Below are 21406 nucleotides of genomic sequence, written 5' to 3' on the forward strand. Positions count from 1 at the left end.
TTTTTAAAAGGTGAAGTGCCTCTCAAGGACAGCTTCAGCCACACTTTTCTCTTTAAGTGTTGGTTGTAAGCGCAGGTACCCATCCTATCTCCAAAGAATGAGGTTATTGTACCCTCTATTGATGTTGCCAGACTCCACATGAAACTAATAACATCAGAATTTGTAATATCTCACTTCCAATGGGAAGGAATAAGGAGTTTCCCATTCTAGCCGCCTCTTCTGCTGTGTTGGCAAGTAGACAGACACCTCTATGCCCTGTGCATTCCACTGAAATGGTCTCAGTCTAGTTCAGATGCAGTTCAGATTCAGGAAGCAGAAGAAAAGATTAAGTTATTTAACAGTTTGACAGGACAGACACAAACAAGGTCACAGGAACAGCAAGCACAGAGTAACCCAGGCCTGAATTGGTGGTAGAAGGATTCCTTCCATAGAAGGCAAGACCCTGCTTCACACTGGGCAGCTACTGCTGTAAAGATGTGCGGTCACAACTCAGGCTGAGGCATCATGCCCTACCTCTCCTTGTCCCGGATACATAAGGTCTAAGTCAGGGCAGGACACTTCAAAGAATTCATGTTACTTTATAAATGTCCCCAGTTTTCCCAGTTGTAAGTGATGAAAAAGAAGTAAAGCCATATCCCATCTGCTTTTGGTAAGAGACATGGGATTTGGGATCATATTATAGGAACTCCCGCCTCATCTTGGGCACCTAGGAGCCACTACATGCAACAACACAAATATCATCCTCAGGAGTGAAATAGGACACTTTTTCACTGTCCAAGACAATACAATTTAGGAAAAGAGCCCAAGAGAAACAGGCAAGGAAATGTATCAATGCATCTATTTTCACATGTAGTAGTTGGGAGCTTTGGATACTTGTTGCATAATATAAGCAAAGCTTGAACCTGTGCTTGAGACCACACTTGCCTGTCTTGAAGTTATCATCATCCCAGGACATTATTTTGGAACAAATAACAGATTTGCCCAAGCCTGTAATGTGGAGAGACCTGAACCATGAATGACATTTGCTTTTGTGGCACCAACATGTAGCTGTTGTCAGAAAGTTGACATGGACCATGACATGAAGTGGTAACAGGAAACATGGTGGCTGCAGGCATCAGAAAACTAAGGTTGCCAGTAAATATCAAGAAGACACTGTGAAGACATCCTACATCCTTGTGACTTAGTCCAAGAAGCTGGGTTATGGAGTGTGCAAGCTCCAGCCAGCTCTGCAAACTGCACTGCTAAAACAGCACAGATGCTGCCAGAATCTTGTGCTCACAAGTGCTTAAGAAGGCAACTTTTTAAAAAGACTGTATGTCTAGCATATTTTTGACAGCATCATAGAGCAACACCTTTTTTATCAGGTTTAACATAGACAGCTGTCATAACATCGGAATTTATTATCAATAATATAACTATCATTCCAGTAGTAAAGTCTTAAATATCTCTTTGCACAAGAGATCTCAAAATGTCTTGAAAGATAAAACTTCCTGTTTTACAGGTGCAGAAACTGAAGCACACAGTAATTAAAGTGGTGTCATCCATAAAGGTAGCGTTTCAGTCATGAAAATTATCCATGCTGTATCTCATCACAGAAGAAATTAAAGTAAGCCTCTAAATTTCTATCGAAAACTGTTAGTGAGGTATGGAAATATTTTTTTACTAGAAACAAAGTTTTAAATTCAATAAAATCAAATCTACGTTTCTTCAATAAGCTAGGTTTTAACAGGTGTAATTGTTTTAGCAGGTTTTACTTTTTAATAGGACAAGATTTCGTAGGAAAGAAAAGGGTAAATCAAATATGGAGCAAGCTATCAGGATATTAGAAATTTGCTCAAATTTATATGACTGGTTTTTGTTTTGCTGGGTTTTTTTTACTTTCTATTACATTTATTTTCATCATAATACAAATTAGTTCATTTTAGGTCTCTTCTTTCTAGAGACTACAGTTTCACTTCTGAGTGGAATTTATTCCCAGGACTGGCTGTTAGAGGAGAGAATGGACTGCTGAGCCTTTTCAAGGGTTAGGACCTCTGTAATGGCTTCTCTCTAGCTCTACTTCCTGCAAAAATAGGAAAAAAGGAGAAAGTAGCAACACCGGGAAATACACACTTTTGTGAGAGAAAAGTCATATCAACCTGATGGGAGCTCCTAGAAGCCACTTTTTTACTGCTGCAGTGCCAAGAATCTCCAAGAATGAAAATGCTTTTAAGGTGAAGAATTATATTCAACACAGGTCCAATGGGATAGTTTATATTTACACCTAAAGAAATCAATTCTGCCCTCCACTGCATTTCACTGTATTCATATTGCTTCAATGGTACTGGAGTGATATTATAGGGAGCTAAAATTGCAGGGTAGCATGTCTGCTTGAATGGTAATCTGTGTGCAAAAAGGATCAGATACCCTGTTATATGACAGGAGCACACCAGCACAAAGCCCCACAACCCTAAAGCCAGCGATTGTTTTTCTCTCAGTACAGAGATGTCAGTCATTAAATGTAAGTGCTGCTCATGATCTTCACAGAAAACAGAAATATTTCTTACCAATTTGGGAGTTACCCGAGTTCTGGAAATTCAACTGCCCTTACTTCAGCTTTACAGGCCTGTAACTAGACTCTAAATGTGAGCCTATGTGATTTTCCTCCTGCTCAGTTTAGCAAGCTGGCAGTAAATGCTTTGGGTTTTGTTTGTAGTAATCTACTGTAACAAGAATCTTTCCACTCATTAGAATTTCAGGAGGGATTTTTGTCTGATGATTTCCATGCAAATGTCACTGCAATTTGCAACAAAATGTGTGGTTTTTTTTCAACAAATCTATTATATTGATCACCCTGCCTTCTAAAAATAAAGATTCGTTGATCCACACACTTTCTGGACATAAAGGTTCAGAGTGAATATCTGCTCTGTCAGCCTATACACATACATAATTTTTTCAGAAACTGGATTAAAGCATTTGAAAACAGAAAAGCTTGTATCATACAAGAGGACTCCTAGTAAAGTCCATGATCTCCCTTTGTAGGCCGCAGTAAAACACACATAAAATATAACCTGTGATAAAGTCACCCTAATATTCCTGATCTCATGACTTGCTGGCTGTTCCTTTCTCGTGGAGGACGATAGCTAGCTATCTAATCAAAATGCATAAGCAGTGTCTGTTCCTTCCACCCCCAGACCCATTCATTTTCTACTCAGAATCTCTGCTTGGGGTAGTATAATTGATTTCAACATAATTTACTGCTTACTTGGTAATGCAGCATTGCAGTCTCTGATAAAAACCGTATCAAGTCACAGCACCGGTCTAGAGCTTGAAAGGGAGGCAGTGTAATCACTTTCTTACCCTAATGCACCTCCATCTCATTTCTGCTGGGCAAGGAGCTGCAAAGTAATCATTGTTAAATGACTGGCTCCAAGCGAGGGTCTCTCAGTTCTCTGCCTGACCACTTCTCTTTGTCTCTCCGCTTTATTTCATGAGAAGGCAGCAGGGAAACTTTTTCATTGTTGGATTGTCATGGAAATAAAAGGCTATGATTATACTTGCCTACCATCAGACATCTACCTCGCTACTGTTCCTGAATTGCCATGGAAAGCAGTGTTATGGGAGGATGTGAAAGAGCAACTAAAGAGGCAATATTTTGTACTATGCCCTTTGTTATTCCACACTTCCTGCACACTCCTAAACATTTCTTACTGCTCTTGCTGCCACCTGAGTTTGGCAATAAAGCAAGGGAACCACCGCCTCTCTGACCCCACACAAGGCCCCTGCACCACTGCAGGATGGGATCCATGTGCACCAGCTCCTCACCCCGGACACTGCCTCACAGCTCCCACCCTCGCCAGGGTGCCCACAGCAGCTCTCAGCCACCTCCGCCAGGCTGCCCAGAGCAGCCCTGGGCCACAGCAGATTTTAAACAGGCTAATTACAGCCACTCGGGTCAGCCGAGAGCAGCCATGTGCTTTGCCAGGGTTTGTGTTGCTGTCCGTAGATCCAGCCAGGCTCAGTTGCTCTCTCTCTGAGTTCATGAAGTTCCTCCTCCGCCTCCCCGGCCTTCTCAGACCCACCTCTTACCAGCCAGGCCTCTTGCTGGCAAGCTCTCTTGGAATGGCTGTTTTTCTTCCATTCCCCCAGTGTGTCACAGTGGCCGGTCATAGCCTCTCTCACAGGTGCTCCCCTCGGCCCGCCATCCCTGGGGCTGATTTCTGAGGGGCCAGGACAGAGGGTTCCCTAATGGCGGCCATCCCTAGCCCTGCCACACCCTGTGGGATCGGGATGGCTCTGCCCTCCTCTGCAGCACCCACCTGGGCTAAACGGCATCTGCTGCAGGACGGAGGAAGCGGAGACCCAGGGAAGGGCAGAAACACTCATAACAATGAATCAAACAACATACTGGGTGTAAATGCCAGCGCAGCTGGGTTGGCACAGGCCTCATCCAACCCACTGGGTGAACTGGTAGGGGGGTGAGGGACAAGAGTGGGAAAGAACTATTTTATTCCAGTGCCTGGATGTGCCAAGACTTGTTATTGTTTGATAACAAGTGATTTATGTATCGTTTGCATACGTGGCTAAATGGGTTATAGCGGTTCAGACTGCCCAGTTTCACTGAGTATCAGCCAGCCTGTCCTGGGATGCAAATGTCTGTCCCTTATCTGGGGACAGCTGGTCAGTTATCGGCTCCTGACCACTCCTGCCAAATGGCCAGATATGCCTTGCAGATCTGGGGAACTGCTGAGCCTTGGCCCTGGCCAGCTGAATGTGTACAGGGCTTTTCTGCTAGACCTCAGTCCTGTGGCCATGCCATGAAAACAAAGTATCACTTATTTAGAAAGCCTCTTATGCGTCCTACTACAGCATTTATTTTTAAAAGGGGCAACAGTAAACACACTTGCAAAGGTAACCTCATTTTGTTGGAAATTGAGATTTTTTTAATTAAAATAATCAATGGAATGAAGTTTCAGAGTCACTTTTAAAGCCACAAAGTATTTTGCTTCTCATTGAGAGGACTTACTGATTGATTGACTGATTGATTTTTTTTAAAGAAAATTGAATAGCAGTAATCACTCAAACAGTCTTTCAAAAAAATCCTTCCCACAGTATCATCCACTCAAACTCACTAATTGCAGTGATTCTTGCCACACATTCACACCCTTTATTTATCTTTAAGGGAGATCTCATCTGCAAGAGCCAGCTGAGCCCAGTCCTGGCAGACACTGAGCACCACGGATGCCCAGCATCAAAGCTGGAGACACATGTGGGAGAAGTTGTGCAACCACATGCAAGGCTGCAATTTCTGATGGCCATGAACACAGGTATTGTAGCAGTGGTGCTGGGTCCAATTGTTGTTCTGTCCTTGGTAAATATCTGATTAAAGTAATGTGAGTTTCTCACCTTGCAATAAATTGCTTAGAAACAACTGCATTTCACAATTTGATATCCAAACCTTAATAGAGAAGGATCTCCATGTAGGCAGGTAAGCACTCACGCCAGCTGGCTTTTACACACTGACAATCTAATTCAGACCAGCTGTATTCTTTGATGTTGTAAACCAGTTTACTTTTACTTTGACAACAAGCTACTGCTGCAGGAAGAGACAAGACTGAAAACAGTGTTTATAGGGTATGAAACAGTAAAATAATAGGTATTATACAGCAGGTACTACTTTAAAAAATACATTAAAAATAATGAAAAAATGAAATTTGTTACAACTGGAAATCAAAAAGCCAAGACACTACACTTAACAGATACTTTTCTGATACCCACTGAAAAACTCAGGTCTATGCAGCCATTTCTACATTTAGATATAGCTCAAAATTCTTTGCAAGTATTTTGTAACATGGGAAAACTTTGTCTACTTAAAGACATAGTATTTTTCCTGGCTTTAGTCAGCATGGCATTCTATTCCTACACGGGGAAAGAAACCCCAAGCACACTGACAGACTAATGACAAGCCTAAAGAAGCCAGGAAGTCAAGACCAAAACCTTTCCCAGCTTCCCCTGAAGTGCTCAATGAAGCACCTCAAATGTTGGATACAATCACCCACTTTCTTAAGCCACCTTGGAGACATATTCCAAAAGCATACCAAAGAAGAGCAAGGTGAATTTATGATGATCGTAGCCCTACTTAGAATGTCTTCATGAATCATCCTAAAGTTCACAGACTTTCTACTGAAATGTTTTTTTTAACCCGAAAATGGCTTGTTTACATTGCTTTATTTTGGTTTTGTTCCCTTAAATTGTTGCCTTTCTTGAATATTTAACATATGGAAGATCAGGGCATATGTTTATTAATTTATTTTAACAAAATCCTGAACTTGTGATAATTTTTGCATTTGTCTAATATATTATAATGGGCTTAGATATTTTATTTCTTTTGAGATCTTAAAAGTACTAAATGATGGTAAAAATCTATGCTTGGGAAACTAATAAAAGGGAGACTTGTTTTCTGGGGGCTAGAGTGGAGGTGACAAGCAAAAGAATACCTGTCAAACAGTACACAGAAGTTCAATGGATTGGACTGTGCTCCTTTGTATGCTCAGGTTCTAGCCTGGAGTTACTCATGTGCTTGATATTAAGCACACGCACCAGTCTGTGCAGGACTGGAATCTATTATTGCCATGTTGACATACATTTGTTAAGGGTTTGATTCTGCTAACATTTCTATTGGCAACACAGGGAGACACAGTAAGGTCCTGCAGTTCAGAGGGAGATGGAAGAGATTTCAGGGAGCTGCTAATACACTCTGCTGTAGAGGCCATTCACAGTAAACCACATTTTAAATACATTTCCATGGTCATGTTTATTTCTAAAATACCTAAAGACATCAATCAAGTTGTAGATTAAAGAGATATATAAGTATCCACCCTAAGAACAAAACCATTTGAAAAGATTTATTAACGGTTATTTATATGTTTAAGTCTAGTTCCTGTAAGATCTCGGTAGTGTGAATAAGTGGTTTATAAACTGTTCCTTGTTTATTTGCCTTTCAACTATAAATATGTCTTTGGCCTCTCTGTTTTTTTGGTAGCTTTAATTTTTTTTTTGTCCAGATTGAGGCCTAATAACCTAAATTTTTATCCAAAGCATGAGTTTTGAGAAACACAGATTTCCTGGCATATCTTCATTATGGCAGCTGTTGTTATTTAACTGATAACATTCTGGTAATTTAAAAAAACTTCTACCAGGAGCATAAACCCAGACTTGTCTACTTTGTCTTGGGACTTGAGCATTTTTTTCCTGGAGTGTTTGAACTATGTGCTCAGGCAATCTTAACCTTCTGGTTTAAATCCAAATGTATCAGCTACGGGAAGCACTACATTCGATTTACACATCCATTACCCCTGGAGAATTTAATGTGCCATTTCCATCAGAGATAGATTTCTAGGAGCTGAACTTGGATTGCTTTCTTGGGGAATGAACTTGCACAACTTGCATTTATGAACTGAAGACTACAGTGGCTTTATTTATTGTATCTCCTCATTTCAATACAATGCTATGGGAATGTAATGAAATATGATGGATGAAAGTGACGGAGTGAGTTTTCTTTCCCTGCACTGTTGCAGGGACAGAACACTGCCTCCGTCTTCTCCATTTGCCCTCACATAGCTTTTGCTGAGTTAGTCTGCTGGCAGAAAGCAATGTAGTATAAAGTTAGAAAGAAAAGAGCTTTTTTGGGGAAAATCATTACTGACTTAGGTACTAAAGTGGCTAATATTGATAATGTGGCTAATACTGCTAAAGTGGGCAGTATTACTAATGTGATTAATGTTGCTAACGTGGTGAGGTAAAGCTTTCAAGCTACTACCACTGCAAGTTGCTATACCCACTTGGGCAGCAGCACCATACGCTCAGCCAAATGCAGATGTGCAGAAAGGCAGATATTCTGAATTTTCAATGGGATTGGCCAAACTTTTGAAATAGCTGCTATCTTTCTACAGCAAAAAATCCCCTAAAAAACTCATGGAAAATCCTTGAAGAAGAATTTTGAGTTAGACATCTTTTGAGAGTGAATGGTCTGCTTATAAAGGTTACTTTCACTCGCAAACTTTGAAAAGCAGGAATTCTCAGTGCCTCCAATAGACATTATTCCTGTCCCTTCCTTTGAGCTTCAGCTGGATGTGGTGATGAACTAGAGCTTTAACACCATTCCTACCTGCACCACTTCCCCATGGTTTACCACACAAATGAGCCCTCCACCAGCATCTTCTCAAGACTGTGGTAAACCCCTAATTTCCATCAAAATTTGTCATTCTTGAGAAGTCAGTAATCAAAGCTAAAAAAAATAGGCTAACTCAATGTCAGCTAATCAAATGTTGCTTTTGATTCTCTGTCAGATAAGTATTATAGTTTAGACTATTCCTGCCACAGAAGTTTTATGCAAGAAAGGTTGTTCCTCTTTGCAACCCTCCCTGTTTCCCATGCACCAAACTGTGATTACTATGGTCATTATTACAGCAGAAAAGGCAATCAAGGCCCATAATCTCTTTCTACTCCTTTGCAGGAGCAGTTTCCTAATACTTTTTTGTTTGGGAGACAGGACAAATCTGAATAATTTTTTAACTCATCTGTCTTTGCTGTATCTATCTGGCCATTGTGCTGGGAATCATAATGTAGACAGACTGCTTGTGGGAAAGCAATTTAATTCCTTAGATGTCTGCACAAGACAGAGCTAGAGAAAACCTTTATAATATCAAGTGTTATGGACAAATTATTTTCTGACATGATCTATTTGTAGAAACATCTCATATTGGCCAAGAAATTTTGTTTAGAGAAGGATAGTTGTTTGTCTTATCATGTGCTTCAGCTATCCTTGGCCCCACTTTTCTGCTGAATTGTTTCTTATCAATAACAGCTACATTGCATCATGTCTCAAGTGTCAAAGCTAGGGGCATGTGATTCTGGAATTCTAGAGTCATGGAATGGTTTGATTTAGAAGGCACCTTGAAGATCAACCCCCCATGCCACAGGCAGGAGCACTTTCCACTAGATCAGGTTGTTTAAAGCCCCATCCAGCCTGGTCTTCAGCATTTCCAGGGATGGGGCATCCACAATGCCTTTGGGCAGCCTGTGGCAGTGCCTCACCACACTCACAGTGAAGGATTTCTTTCTAATATCTGCTTTAAACTGAACCTGATAGTGTCCAGACAGCTTGTGAATATCTCCAGTGAGGGAGACTCCACACAGTCTCTGGACAATCTGTTCCAGTGTGCAGTCATCCACACAGAATCACCAGATGGGTCAGGCTGGAAGGGACCACAGTGGATCATCTGATCCAGCTGCCCTGCTCAGGCAGGGTCACCCTAGAGCATATGGCAAAGGATTGTGTTCAGAGGGTTCCTGGGTATGGTCCCCTCATGATGAAGTTGTCTTTTCTTGAGGCTGAACAGACACTGCTCCCTCAGCCTTTTCTCTCAAGAGAAAGGTCCTAATCATGTTTGTTGCTCTACCTAAAGAGATCTTCTAATTATCTTTGCCACTCTCCACTGGACCTGCTCCAGGAGCTCCATGTTTTTTTGTGCTGAGGAGCTCAGAACTGGACACAGCAGTCCCAGATGAGGCCTTACCAGTGCAGAGTGGAGGGGCAGGATCATCTCCCATGACCTGCTGGTGGTGCTCCTCCAAGCACATCCCACGGTACTTGACCATAACTTGATGAACCTAAGTTACTTGCCCAACTCTGTTCTCCTTTACTGAATCCATACAATCCATACAGAAAAACAAAGCTATTAAAGAAAGAGTGATCTTTAAGCTTTTTATTTCTAGGGTCTATTAATTAGGTTCACCACAGCACTGAAAAAGATTCACAGCTTTCAGACTGGAGTTCCCTCATTTTTGACAAACTTAAACATATCTGGCTAAAAAGTATTAGGCCTATCAGTCACAAGCCACAGGTACCTCTCAGTCATTAATGTTTTGCATTAGTTTGTGGGGAATTGTGGTGATAAATGTATTTCATATGCTAAAATACCTAGCTCAGACACTTCCTGCTTAAAGTGAGTAGAGAATTTCGCATACCAAATGTATAATTTTCTACCTGTATTAGCTGTAAGGTGCTATGAATCTCCTTCTTTGGTGTCTAGTTTTATTTGTGAATAGTTTATTAACTCTATTGAAGAATTAAAATAATGCTAAAAGTGTTAATTCCCATAGGTGATGGCCTCTAACTATCTGCCTGATAACACCTACCTCCTTTTTAAAAGAAGGCTTTGCAACAGATGTTCACAGAGCATCAATAATTCCGAGTCCTGCTGAAAAACTCTCAATGTTCTTGCTGTTTAACTTGAAATCTTGGGGCCTTATCTTCTGGAATTCTGAAGATATGCATCTGAAATGTAAAATTGTTGTGAACTGTGGTCTGAACATAAGCATGCAGACATGACCATGAAACTTAAAGTATCATTTTTCCCTGTGTTGCTTTTCCCCCCAAATTCTGTTTGCAAAGTGATATTGAGACTTCATTCTGTTCTACCAGTCATTTGAATGTGACATTCCAAGATTTATTAGGAGCAGGTGTAAAATATTTTATTTTCTTTATCTTGTTGCTACATCAATAATTTATTCACTCTATTATTATGACTAGATATTTGCTAAACTTGTTAACATATTTAGTGATGAAAAAAGGGCTTCCTAAGAATCACAGTGCCGCTCAATTACATGGCATGGATTTTTTTCTCATTTTTGTTCCAGTTTTTGACCTCGCTACCTTCACTTGCAGAATGTTGAGTCGTGTTGCCTTCTGGGTATCTTGTGCAGCACTGTGTAGCCCATTGCTACCTGACAGCTCACCTTTCTCACTACTATTTATTCAATGATTCTAAAGTAAATTTTACAGCACAAACTGATATCAAACATATGACTTATGTTTTGCCTGGTACCATCTTTTAAAAAACCTGATTAGTTCAAAAGACTTTCCAAGATCCAAGGCTTGGTAATCAGCTGAATTTCTCTTGAGAGTCTCATTTAAATTACAAGAAGAGTAACAGTATTGGGTGTCTGCAGTTGCCATTTGTTTAGTTGGAGTCTACTTGTGTGTTTACTTATTCACTATCAATAAACATATTAATCAGTTATGAGAGGCATAATTTTGTTTTTAAAAAATATGTACTGAAATTAATGCTCACAAGTAAGGTTGGGACTCTGGGGATATGTAGTAATACTTCAGAATGCTAATCATTCCACTTTGATTGTCTTCTGAAATTATTATTACAGAAAGTGCCTTTGAGTATTAAAAATGTCTCCAAGAAACTTAAATTTGAGGCTCTGTTGAGGTTCAGCCAAGATGGTGTCAAGTTCCCTGTGGTTATATATAGCAGTCATAAATATAACTATTAAAAAACTACTCTATTACTTATTTTCTGGTGAAACAATTATGTTGACATACAGAGTTTTATGAGCAGCAAGATATTCCATTTAGTGGTTAATCTATGCCTTTTTTCTTTTTCCAAGTATAAAATCCTAGCTCTAGAGGACAGCAGTTTCTGTGGTGAGCATGAAGATTGTCTCTTACCTCAAACTGATAGAATCTTGTTTATTACTGCAGGCGCCTGTGATCTTGGTTAGCTGCAGAGTGAATCTCTGTAGAAATACAAACAATGCATTGCTATCTTCTTCTTTGGGAGACACATACTCTGACTCAGTGATCATCAGTGATACTAGTAGCAGTGGAAACTCCCTTCTACTCTTTTTACAGCTGTCAAATTTCCACAGCTGGGCTCAGCTCAGTTACATTGGTTCACAGTTAGCAAAAATTTTCTTCTTTGTGAGGAGAAAACCCAAGCTGTCATTTGCTGAAATCACAAGCTTGATTTCATTTCCTCATGTAAAATGATTTAAATGCTGTGCAAATTCAGATTTACAAAAAAAAAATAAAAATCAGAAGGCAGGCTCTGTATATGTTGTTAAACTTATAGCGTAGAATGTAGTCACTATTTTGTCCCTATTGTTTTTAGTGCATCCATCTGCCACGACATTATTTCTAATTCCTCACCTGAATGAAAAATCAACATAGCATCAGATTAACATCAGTATTATTTCTATGTTACAGAACAGTTAACTTAAGTACAGAGCTTCATGAACTCTTTTCATTAGGGGGAGAGATAATTAAGTTTAGCATATCTGATGCAATCCTGCTCATTTACAATGTACAATGTCCCGTTTCACTAAGCACACAAGAAATCAAAGAGGAGACAAATTCTTCAGAGATAGCTCCAAACGTCTCTAATCCAGCCTCTGGCTAAAAAGTACTCTCATATGTTTACACTGCTTCTGTGGTTACATCTGGTATATTCTTCTTGCCTTTTCTCTCATCTTCATTGGGCATTCTGGGAGTCTCACACCTTTCAATGTATATTCATATCATGTTATTTCTCCTGCATACACACTTACGAACATCTTTGCATTGCCTTTTGATCTGTGTTTATGCTTAAGGTACAAATAATGGTAGTTTTACTTCCTTGCTTCTAAAGAATAGCTTAGTGACTGTCTTCAGCTGTGTTAAATGATGGAATTTGGCACTCTAAATTTCATCAAGGTAACATTCAGTGTCTACCAAATTACAAGGCAAGTAAGAAAAGATAGGTTTTGGGTATTATGTAGCAAACTGATAACTTTGTGCAAGAAAGTTAGTGATGTCTGTTGGCATGGAGTGTATAAGTAGACATCCAAAGCCCAGTCAGTACATCTGAAATGATCAGATCTGCTGATGCCTGATTAGTTTCAGCCCAATCTTTATTAAATTCTAAAGCCTGTGTTTACCCTTGCAATTTAGAAGTTGTAGTCTTTACCCTAACTTTTACAAACAGGCATTTGAAGTTTGAATGGCATTTGAAATAATATTTCGTAAGGCAGTAGCTGAGTTTAAATAAGTTTAATCACCATTACTCAATGTTCAAAATGTGAACTCTGATTCATAATCTATTTTTCTTTTTCCTTCCAATGGCATTATATTTTACAACAGGGAATCATATGAGGTTAGGAAAGCATATTTGGAAATATAATGCCAACCTAGATCCAAAATATGTAAATCAATGTGTTCTACCCCCATTGTGAAGGGTCAGTTTTAGGAGTGTGTTGAAACATTCCACATTATGGAACTTGTCAATAAAACCAAAACATTCAAACTTTTTTCCAGTTCCAAGATTTATTTCTCAGAAATAATTTCTAGCAGTGAGGTTTTCTTTATATTTTATTTGACCACAGTTGTTCAGCTTGTCCTTGTATAAATAGTTTGTGGATCTGGATCTGCCTTTCAGCATACAGACCTTGACATGCTTCCAAAGAAATACATAGATTCATATTTAATAGGGTTAGAAATGTCAACCCACTCATGTAGCCATCTACTTACTGTACTGGTGCATTTACAGTTTTGAGGGTATATTATAAAAACCAGAACCATTTTAGAGAAATTTTGTCATAATTGAAACAAGAAATTGTCAAAATTGAACAAGAAAATTTTAGAAAAAAAACATACTGATTCCTTTCAAATATCCTAAGACTTATTTTGAAGCTCCTTCTTGAAGATCACCCCAGGGACTACTGTCCTTTTCATGATCACCACAGTGGGCTGCAGAGGGAATTGAGTGATTGATAGACAGATGGAGTCTTTTGCAGAGCACTCTGTGAGTTTTTAAGGTCATTGCTTTCTAATCTGAAAGTTTCCAAATAGAAGGAAAGGGCAGTATCACATGGCCCAGCCACAAGTTTTCTCTTAGCCAAAGAAAATTTACATCTTACAGAACATATATGCTTGTCCTCAGGGTGACCTTGATGTTTACAGATAAGAAAAAATCTAGTGATATGGAATATATAACCAGGGGACAAAGGATGCAGACCAAAGAAACAAATAGACTAAAATCTGTATATTTTAACAAACACTCAAAAGAAGTCTTGGCTACATGCCAGTTGTACAACAATACAGAACGTCACTCTTTTTATCTTCTCTATGTTGGTGGCTGTCTTATGTTGGGATCACTTTGTTTTTGTATGAGAGAAGTCTGCATAGGTTTTAAAAGGGTGACTCTCATTCTGAAACCTTTCTGACTGTCTCATCCTGTGCCCCTAACATCTAGTGACAAGGATGTTGTCTGATTTAAACTGGGAAGTCACTTCCCTTGAGGATTTTTAAGTCATGGTCTTTGTGATGACAAACTTATTAACAATTTGATGTTTACATCAGAGCACTGCAAAATTATTTGTTAAGAATTCAGAATTATCAGGGCAGAGATAACCATTCAACAGCTTAGTGGGCAGGTATTTACTTCCTTATTGTCCCTGAAGGCCTCATACTTACCCAAGGAGTGACTAAATGTTAAAAATGTTTTCTTCTCCTCCCAGTTCTTCATGACTGTGTCCTACACTCAAGAGGGATGATAATCTGACGAACTGCAGCCACACCATTGTGTGCTGGGCCCAGGTAGTCACACCTTAATCTTTGTATGAGCAGTGCTTCATGTGGGCTGAAAAGTGAATGATAGAGATGTGCTCAGTTTGCATTTGGTCACCTTAGAAGTCATCCATGGTGATATGAGAGATGCTGGCCTGACATGTAAAAGTAAAGCTTTGTAGTGGATTGATGATGGGGACAAATACGAACACTTGATGGTATAAACAGTCCTGCAATAAAATCAGAGACGTGGGCTATTTAGGGGATGCGTGTCCAAACCACTGATGGGAGACATACATGCTGCTTTCATATAGCTTGCTCTTGCAGAGGAGCCTTAAGTCCCACACAGTCAGAGCACTTATCTTGGATTTAGAGTCTTGGATACAGACTGCTTGTTATGATATGAGACACCCCCTTAGCATCCCTCCACTTCAGTTCCATGATTTTTAAATAGAGAAAAATTAGTGCTATTCTTTCAGATTGTAATAGCGGGGATCATCCAGACAGTTTTAATAGAAGTCACTGGAAACATATATGAGAGTAAGGAATTAGATTCTGGGTTTTACATATTCAGGGACAGAATTTCATTCCCCACAGAGAACTGAAGTCTGAGAAATTCTTTAGACTGTGAGAAATAATTGAATGAAAAAGCAGAGATTATGTTACTGCCCTTGATTGAGTGGCCATAGCTGCCATTTCCAATTCAAAAATGCTTTGTAAGATATCCTACCACTTTTGGGTAGGAAATATGTGGTTTTTCTCAGCTTGTGTGTTCTATAAAGTCTTCACTACATATTCTTTTTGATACATACCTCTCCACAATGGATGTTGTGGTTGATGCTTCAATATTGCACTTTCAAATTGCCCAGAAATTGCAGCTGTTACAGTGCCTGGTCATTAAGGGCAGCTTCACACAATGTATGCTGCTACTGCTTGCTGTGATGTTTATCAGCTCTCAAGTTTTAAAGTCTGTGTTTTTCCAGTAAAGCCTGGAGTAACTTTGACTTGGGCTGCTCTTACATACTGAGAATCTAATCCTCCAAAGTTTTTTGTGCTTAGTTTCCTTTGAAATCACAAGAACTTAGAAATACACTTGATAATCAGGACCAATTTTTTTTAATCAAAGTTTCTGTGAATAGGATTTCTAAACATGCAGAAGGGAAATAGGAATATAAGTCTAATTGAAAACCATGAGTCTTGGACTTCTAACTCTCTCAGATTACTCCTTAGGATAGAATTTCCAAAAGACTTGAGTTTTTGGCAGTTTCTAATAATTTATTTAAGTTATACTGGATGTTCAACATGTATGAAACTCAGGCCATGGCATAGATACAGAAAATAATTGCTCTCTCTAGTTGATGTTCTTGGTGTCTCTTCTAACATGATACCATGATGATTTATGATTAATGACTCCTATAAAACAGTGCCTTGAATTACAGACTTCAAAAACCTAGTTAATCCTTTCTCCAAGTGATTGTTGAGCTATTCAGAAGAATACAGTTCCATTGTTAGTAGGGAAAGAAGTTTCCAACAGGAAGGGGAAAAATATAAATAAATAAATTTGTATAAATGGCATGTATGTAATGGAAGGACACCCTGGGCAGGTGGGTCCTAATTTTGGAACTTGCATTTACTGCATTCAAAGAGCATCAGTCACATTAATCCTTGGGGGTTTTCTCATTACCAAATAGATTAAAAACAGGATGAAGAAGGGGAAAAGAGTGAGATCTCTTTGATATTTCTGGCCAATTTTAGTGCTTAGAATCAAAGGCAGACATCAGGCAGTCCTGGCAACCTGAGTGAGGTGGTTTGGGGAAGGAGGAACTCCCTCTATTCACATCATGACTTTGGATCACTACTGGCACCCACAAGTTCTGGCCTAATTTGAAAACTCTTGATCTCTAAATGTCACTGTTCCAGTAGCCTCTCTTCTTCATTTGCCTACAGACTGCTGTTAGCTTGCTGCTCCAGTTTCCTGGCAATCCTTTCAACAGCTGTATTGCCTTATTTTAAAGCTTAGCTTGTTGCGTTATTGAACACGCTCTCATTAATTTTCCTGCCAAATCACTGTTTGCCTGTTTCTCAACTTCTTACTGAGCCATTGACAATATCCTTCTATCACTTTTCTGTCAGACTCACTATTTCCTTCAGTTATTACTCTCTTCTGTATCCCTTTATTCTTTTCTGTCTCCTGCAATGTTGTTCTTTTTCTTTAATTAGGTGGTTTATTTTTTGTACTACTTGACAGAGCTCTCTTTTGCTTTCTTTCAATTTTTTGGTTCAATGACATCATCATCTTATATGGTGATTTTCTACTACCCTTACTGTGGCAAATACTCAAAAATTTGGTTTTGTCTGTTACTTTCACCAGTATCTTCAATCCCTTTTCATCTATACTTAGCCTGTGTGTCCATTTAAATATAATATATCAAAATCTGTCACTTGTCAAGTTGTTAATGCTTATCAAAATGTTAAGCAATCTCCTTTTATTTTCCTTTTATTTTCTTTTTTTTTCTTTTTNTTTTTTTTTTTTTTTTTTTTTTTTTTTTTTTTTTTTTTTTTTTTTTTGTCACATATAGTGACTACTATGTTATAGTTGTCACTGTAAAAATGGATGCTGACTGGAATTTAATTTCCTTTCTGGAAAGCCATTCTTGACTTCAATTTTTCATCTTTCTCATTTCAAAAACCTTTGTCTGAAATTTTGTCTTTTCTTCTTCCAAAATCAACCAGAGAAACCTCACAACTGTAATCTCATCTGTGGCTTCCTTGGTGTCTACATCATCCTCACACATCTGTCCAGATGGTTTCTTTATAGCTGTAAAATGTTTAGCATTACATTCTGAGCATTTTGTCTCTCCCTTTGAATTCTTCTCCTCCTTCCTGTTATATACAACTTTATTACACTGTTAGTGTTCAGCTCTGATGGCAGCTCAGCCCCCTCTCAATATTGCATGTGCTTCTTTTCTTCCATAGAATCATTTATGCACAGAACACATTGAATGGCCCAAAACTTGCGTCTCCTGGCAGGATCATGGGGAAACTGGTGATTGGCAGCTAAGGAGAGACTGGAGAGATTTATTTTAGTCATGCTACTCCTCATTATTTATTCTAGGTAGTTGTTGAATCCTGCCTTGATAGATAGTGGGATCTTTGTCACAAGGTTTTCATTTATTTAGTTTTGTTTGCATCTTGGCATGATGGTTTTATTTTTCCTGAATAACAACATGGGAATCATCAGAGTATCAACCCTCGTTTTTTCCTTAAGATACAGATTCCTCTATCAGGGCTGGAAATAAGATGCCTGAAAGTCAATCATTTCACTTTTTGTGAAAGAAGAATGTTTAGCAACAAGGTTTAAACTATGGCAAGTCACTGCTTTTGTTTCTTATGCATACATGTAGTGCAATCTTTGAAAGCCTTTAGAATAAAGGTAAGCTTTTCCTAATCAGCAAAACCCAGCTTTAGTTCTTACACAATTAGTTTCTTAATCAATAAATATATTCTGCATTTGAATGCAATCAAAGTAATGAAAATCCATTCTCCAGAACATTCTGAAACTTTGAAAAAAAAATTCATTACAGACTTTCTTTTCTCCTGAATGAAACATTCTTTAAATACTGCAAGTTAATCAGAAGCTTGTAATATATCCTGCAACATAATAGCAGGAAAACAGAAGTTTTACTTCCTTGTAGTAGGAAATTCTGACTACTTCAATAAATTCCCACAAAGAAGTAATAATGTATCCAAGAAAATATGTCAGATGTAAAAAGTGCCATCAGCAAATCATTGGCCAATCTTATGACATCATGTTTTTTGGCTAGCTGCTCAAAGCTGTGTATTATATATAGCAATTCTCCAAATCATACTTTTTCATTCTTTTTCTTTTTTCTCTGTTTTGCATATGTAATTCTGATGTAATTCAGTGAAGTTATTTCCCATTAGATTAACTCACATACTCAAATTATATTTCTCAGTTTCCAATATAAACACCCAGCTTTGCAGCCCGTACATTTAGCAGAACAAGGAATCCCAGTGGTGCCAATACAAGTAAAACCCACTGAAAAGGTATATGGATGGCAGAATCAAGACTTCATAAAGTTGAAGACAACTACAGAGTTAACTAATCCCTATGCTTGCTCTCTACAGCATTTAGAATCTTCCTGAGCAATCCCTCTGTATTGTAATATGCAATTCATTATAGAGACTCAAAGTAGGATTATTTTCTAGCCTTTCTTTTTCTTTAGCCTTAACAGGATTTAAATCTGCGTTTCATTTCTCACTCATATCTTTCCTGCTTGCTTTCAGATTTCCCATTTGTTCTCTTTCACAAATGGATCTTTGGGGAAACATTTTGTATGTGGGATGGGTTGCCATGTTAAAAAGATTATCTCACCATGGAGTCCATCGGCATTTAGCAACAACAGCACTTATATTTTTCTCAGATTGTCTTTATCTCTTAATCATTATTAGCTGATCAAGATTTATGACATCTTCTCCATATAGAGATAAAATCAATTAGCGGAAAAATCTTTAGCATGTTAGCAATAGTCGAAAAATTAACTGTGAACTTGGATGTGCATAATTGTATTTTCCAGTTCAGTGAGCATGTGCACAGGAAAACAGCCACAACCCCCAGCAGGGAATGGTCAGCTGGTCCCAGCTATTCAGGACTCTTGGTGCCAGCCAGCTTTCAAAGAGGGAGGGATGGGCCCTAAGGAGCCCAAAGGATTTTCCCGACCCTCTTGGGTAATTTACACCAATCTTAAACATGTATGTTTGTCTGAAGTCTCTTTTATCAGCGTGGTAATCCCATTACTGACAAATGAAGATGTAATCACAGTTTATTCAAATAGTTTGAAAGCTTTATCCCCTTTAGAGAGAAAGGAGAAAGTACAATTGGCTGCAACTGACTTCTTAAACTCCTACTGGGACACTAGCAAAGCAAAAATGATTTTTAAGAAGCATCATCCCTTGGGTATAGGATGAAAAGTATAGCCTCCCTGAAGCAAGGAATCTGTTCTTGCTTATGGAATTTACATCACACTCAGCACGTTAGTACTAATTTAAACTAGTGAGAGAGTATGTGTCCTTGGTTTGTCTTACAGTGCTCTTTCCTACTGATGCCATCCCTGGTTATCTCCCAGCAGTTGTGAGGGTAGAGATGCTGGCTGAACGTGTCTCTGTCCCCAGGGTAACCACTGCTACTATGTAGAGATCTTCACTTTTGCAAAATGTACACCAATAACATATGGTTAAAAAAAATATGGAGAAAAATCTGGAGTTGACAGCCTTGTGTATTTTCAAGGGGAATATTAATAACTATCACAAGGTTTTTCCATCAGCCTTGCTTGTAGCAAAGGGGAAAAGTCATGGTGCAGAAGTGAAGCCTTGAGCACTAACAGTCCCACTGAGGTCTCTAAGATGATGAAGTGCCAAAGAGAATCCTTGGGAGGTCCTAGAAACCCCTTATTAAATATTCTTCGTGTGTGGAACAACTTCTTTGTCCCAGGTATAATCCATTCACACTGCTTTGATACACTAAAAAAAGGTTATAAAAATAATCTGAGAATTATATCGCTCTTTTCCCCCCACCCAGATAAAGTCAAAGAAAAGTTTTAGTAATTTATGATTAAATATATACCTGGATAACCTAAACAATTAAAATGCGGGGGGAAAAAAATTAGATTATTTTATTTACGAACAAGAAAACAGAAGTCTGTAATATTTCAAGTGTCAAATATAATGTTATATTTAAAGAGTTTGTATATAATGCAAATTCCTTTATTAGTAGATATCTTTACTGTGAGTTTCTTTACTTCATAACAAAATTTGATCTCACTGATAAACAGAGTATCATGTCTGCTGTTTTCAGTATAAGACTGAAGTGCAGGAGCTGATTATTGGTTTTCACTTCCATTAGGTAACATGAATCCCTTAAAAGTAAACTGCTTCTTCCTTTAGATATCATTGGTTTTATTTCTTTTTATTATGACAATACCCCAACATAGACTAGGGATTAATTACACAAATGCATAATAAGCAAAACATTTCTGCTTTGAAGAACATATAGTTTAAATAGACTGAAATTTAGAAGAGACTTGGAGCAACTTGCCATGCACCATACAGCAATTTAGTTTTGTAGCTGGGAGTAGTCTTCTAGAGCTCCATAGGATCATTTTCACTTAATAAAATCCAGCACTTCCAGTACAGTGGAACTTGTTGTTTTTTTTGCTGAGCCTTTACTTTTGCTGGAACAAGTTTTCTTGTGGCCACACAGTGAACCAGAGTTGAGAGAGGGTAGAAGTAACACTGCCAGAAAAAAATAAAAGGAAAAAAATTTTAAAAATCAATTTTCAGTTGAATCAGTTCCCCACTCTGAGTCATTGTTCAGCTGTACAAACTCTCATGCTGGCACAATGGAAGGAATGACAAAGGCATGGAATTGCCTGCCAGGGCAAGGAAAGAGGATGCTCCACAGTGAGAACAGCAGTGTTAGCACCAGTGCTTGCTTCCACAGCTTCATGCAGCTGAAATGGTTGCCTGTGTTTCCTCACAAGTTTCATCTCAGTTTCACACTATACTGGGCCTGCTTTGGTACTGGGAATGGCATCTTCTCTTAGCTCTGCCATGCACACACATGAACCATCTTAGAAGGAAATATTAGCTATGTGAGCAATATCCTCCTCTGAAGGACCTGCTTCCTGCAGCTCGGAAACCCTGACTAATACAAGAGTTGCAGAATCTAGGAGTAAGAAACCTCCACAGAAAAGGTTCAGAAAAATTACAGATTTTTTCTGTTTGTAGTGAGTATTCAGAGTCCAGAAGTACCAGGAGTTCTTGTCCAACTTCTATTTGGTTTTGTGGTTTTTTTTGGTTTTGGGTTTTCTGTTTCACTTATTTGTGTGTGAAGGGATAAATTTCAACAGGTATTCAGAATATATTCAGAATACCAAGCAACATCTGGTTGTAGATTGGTTTTCATATAATGAAAAAGTCATTAAATGCAGCACTTGTGCTGAAAATATGGCC

The sequence above is a fragment of the Parus major genome, chromosome 4, assembly GCF_001522545.3.
Source record: "Parus major isolate Abel chromosome 4, Parus_major1.1, whole genome shotgun sequence".
In the NCBI taxonomy this organism is placed as follows: domain Eukaryota; kingdom Metazoa; phylum Chordata; class Aves; order Passeriformes; family Paridae; genus Parus; species Parus major.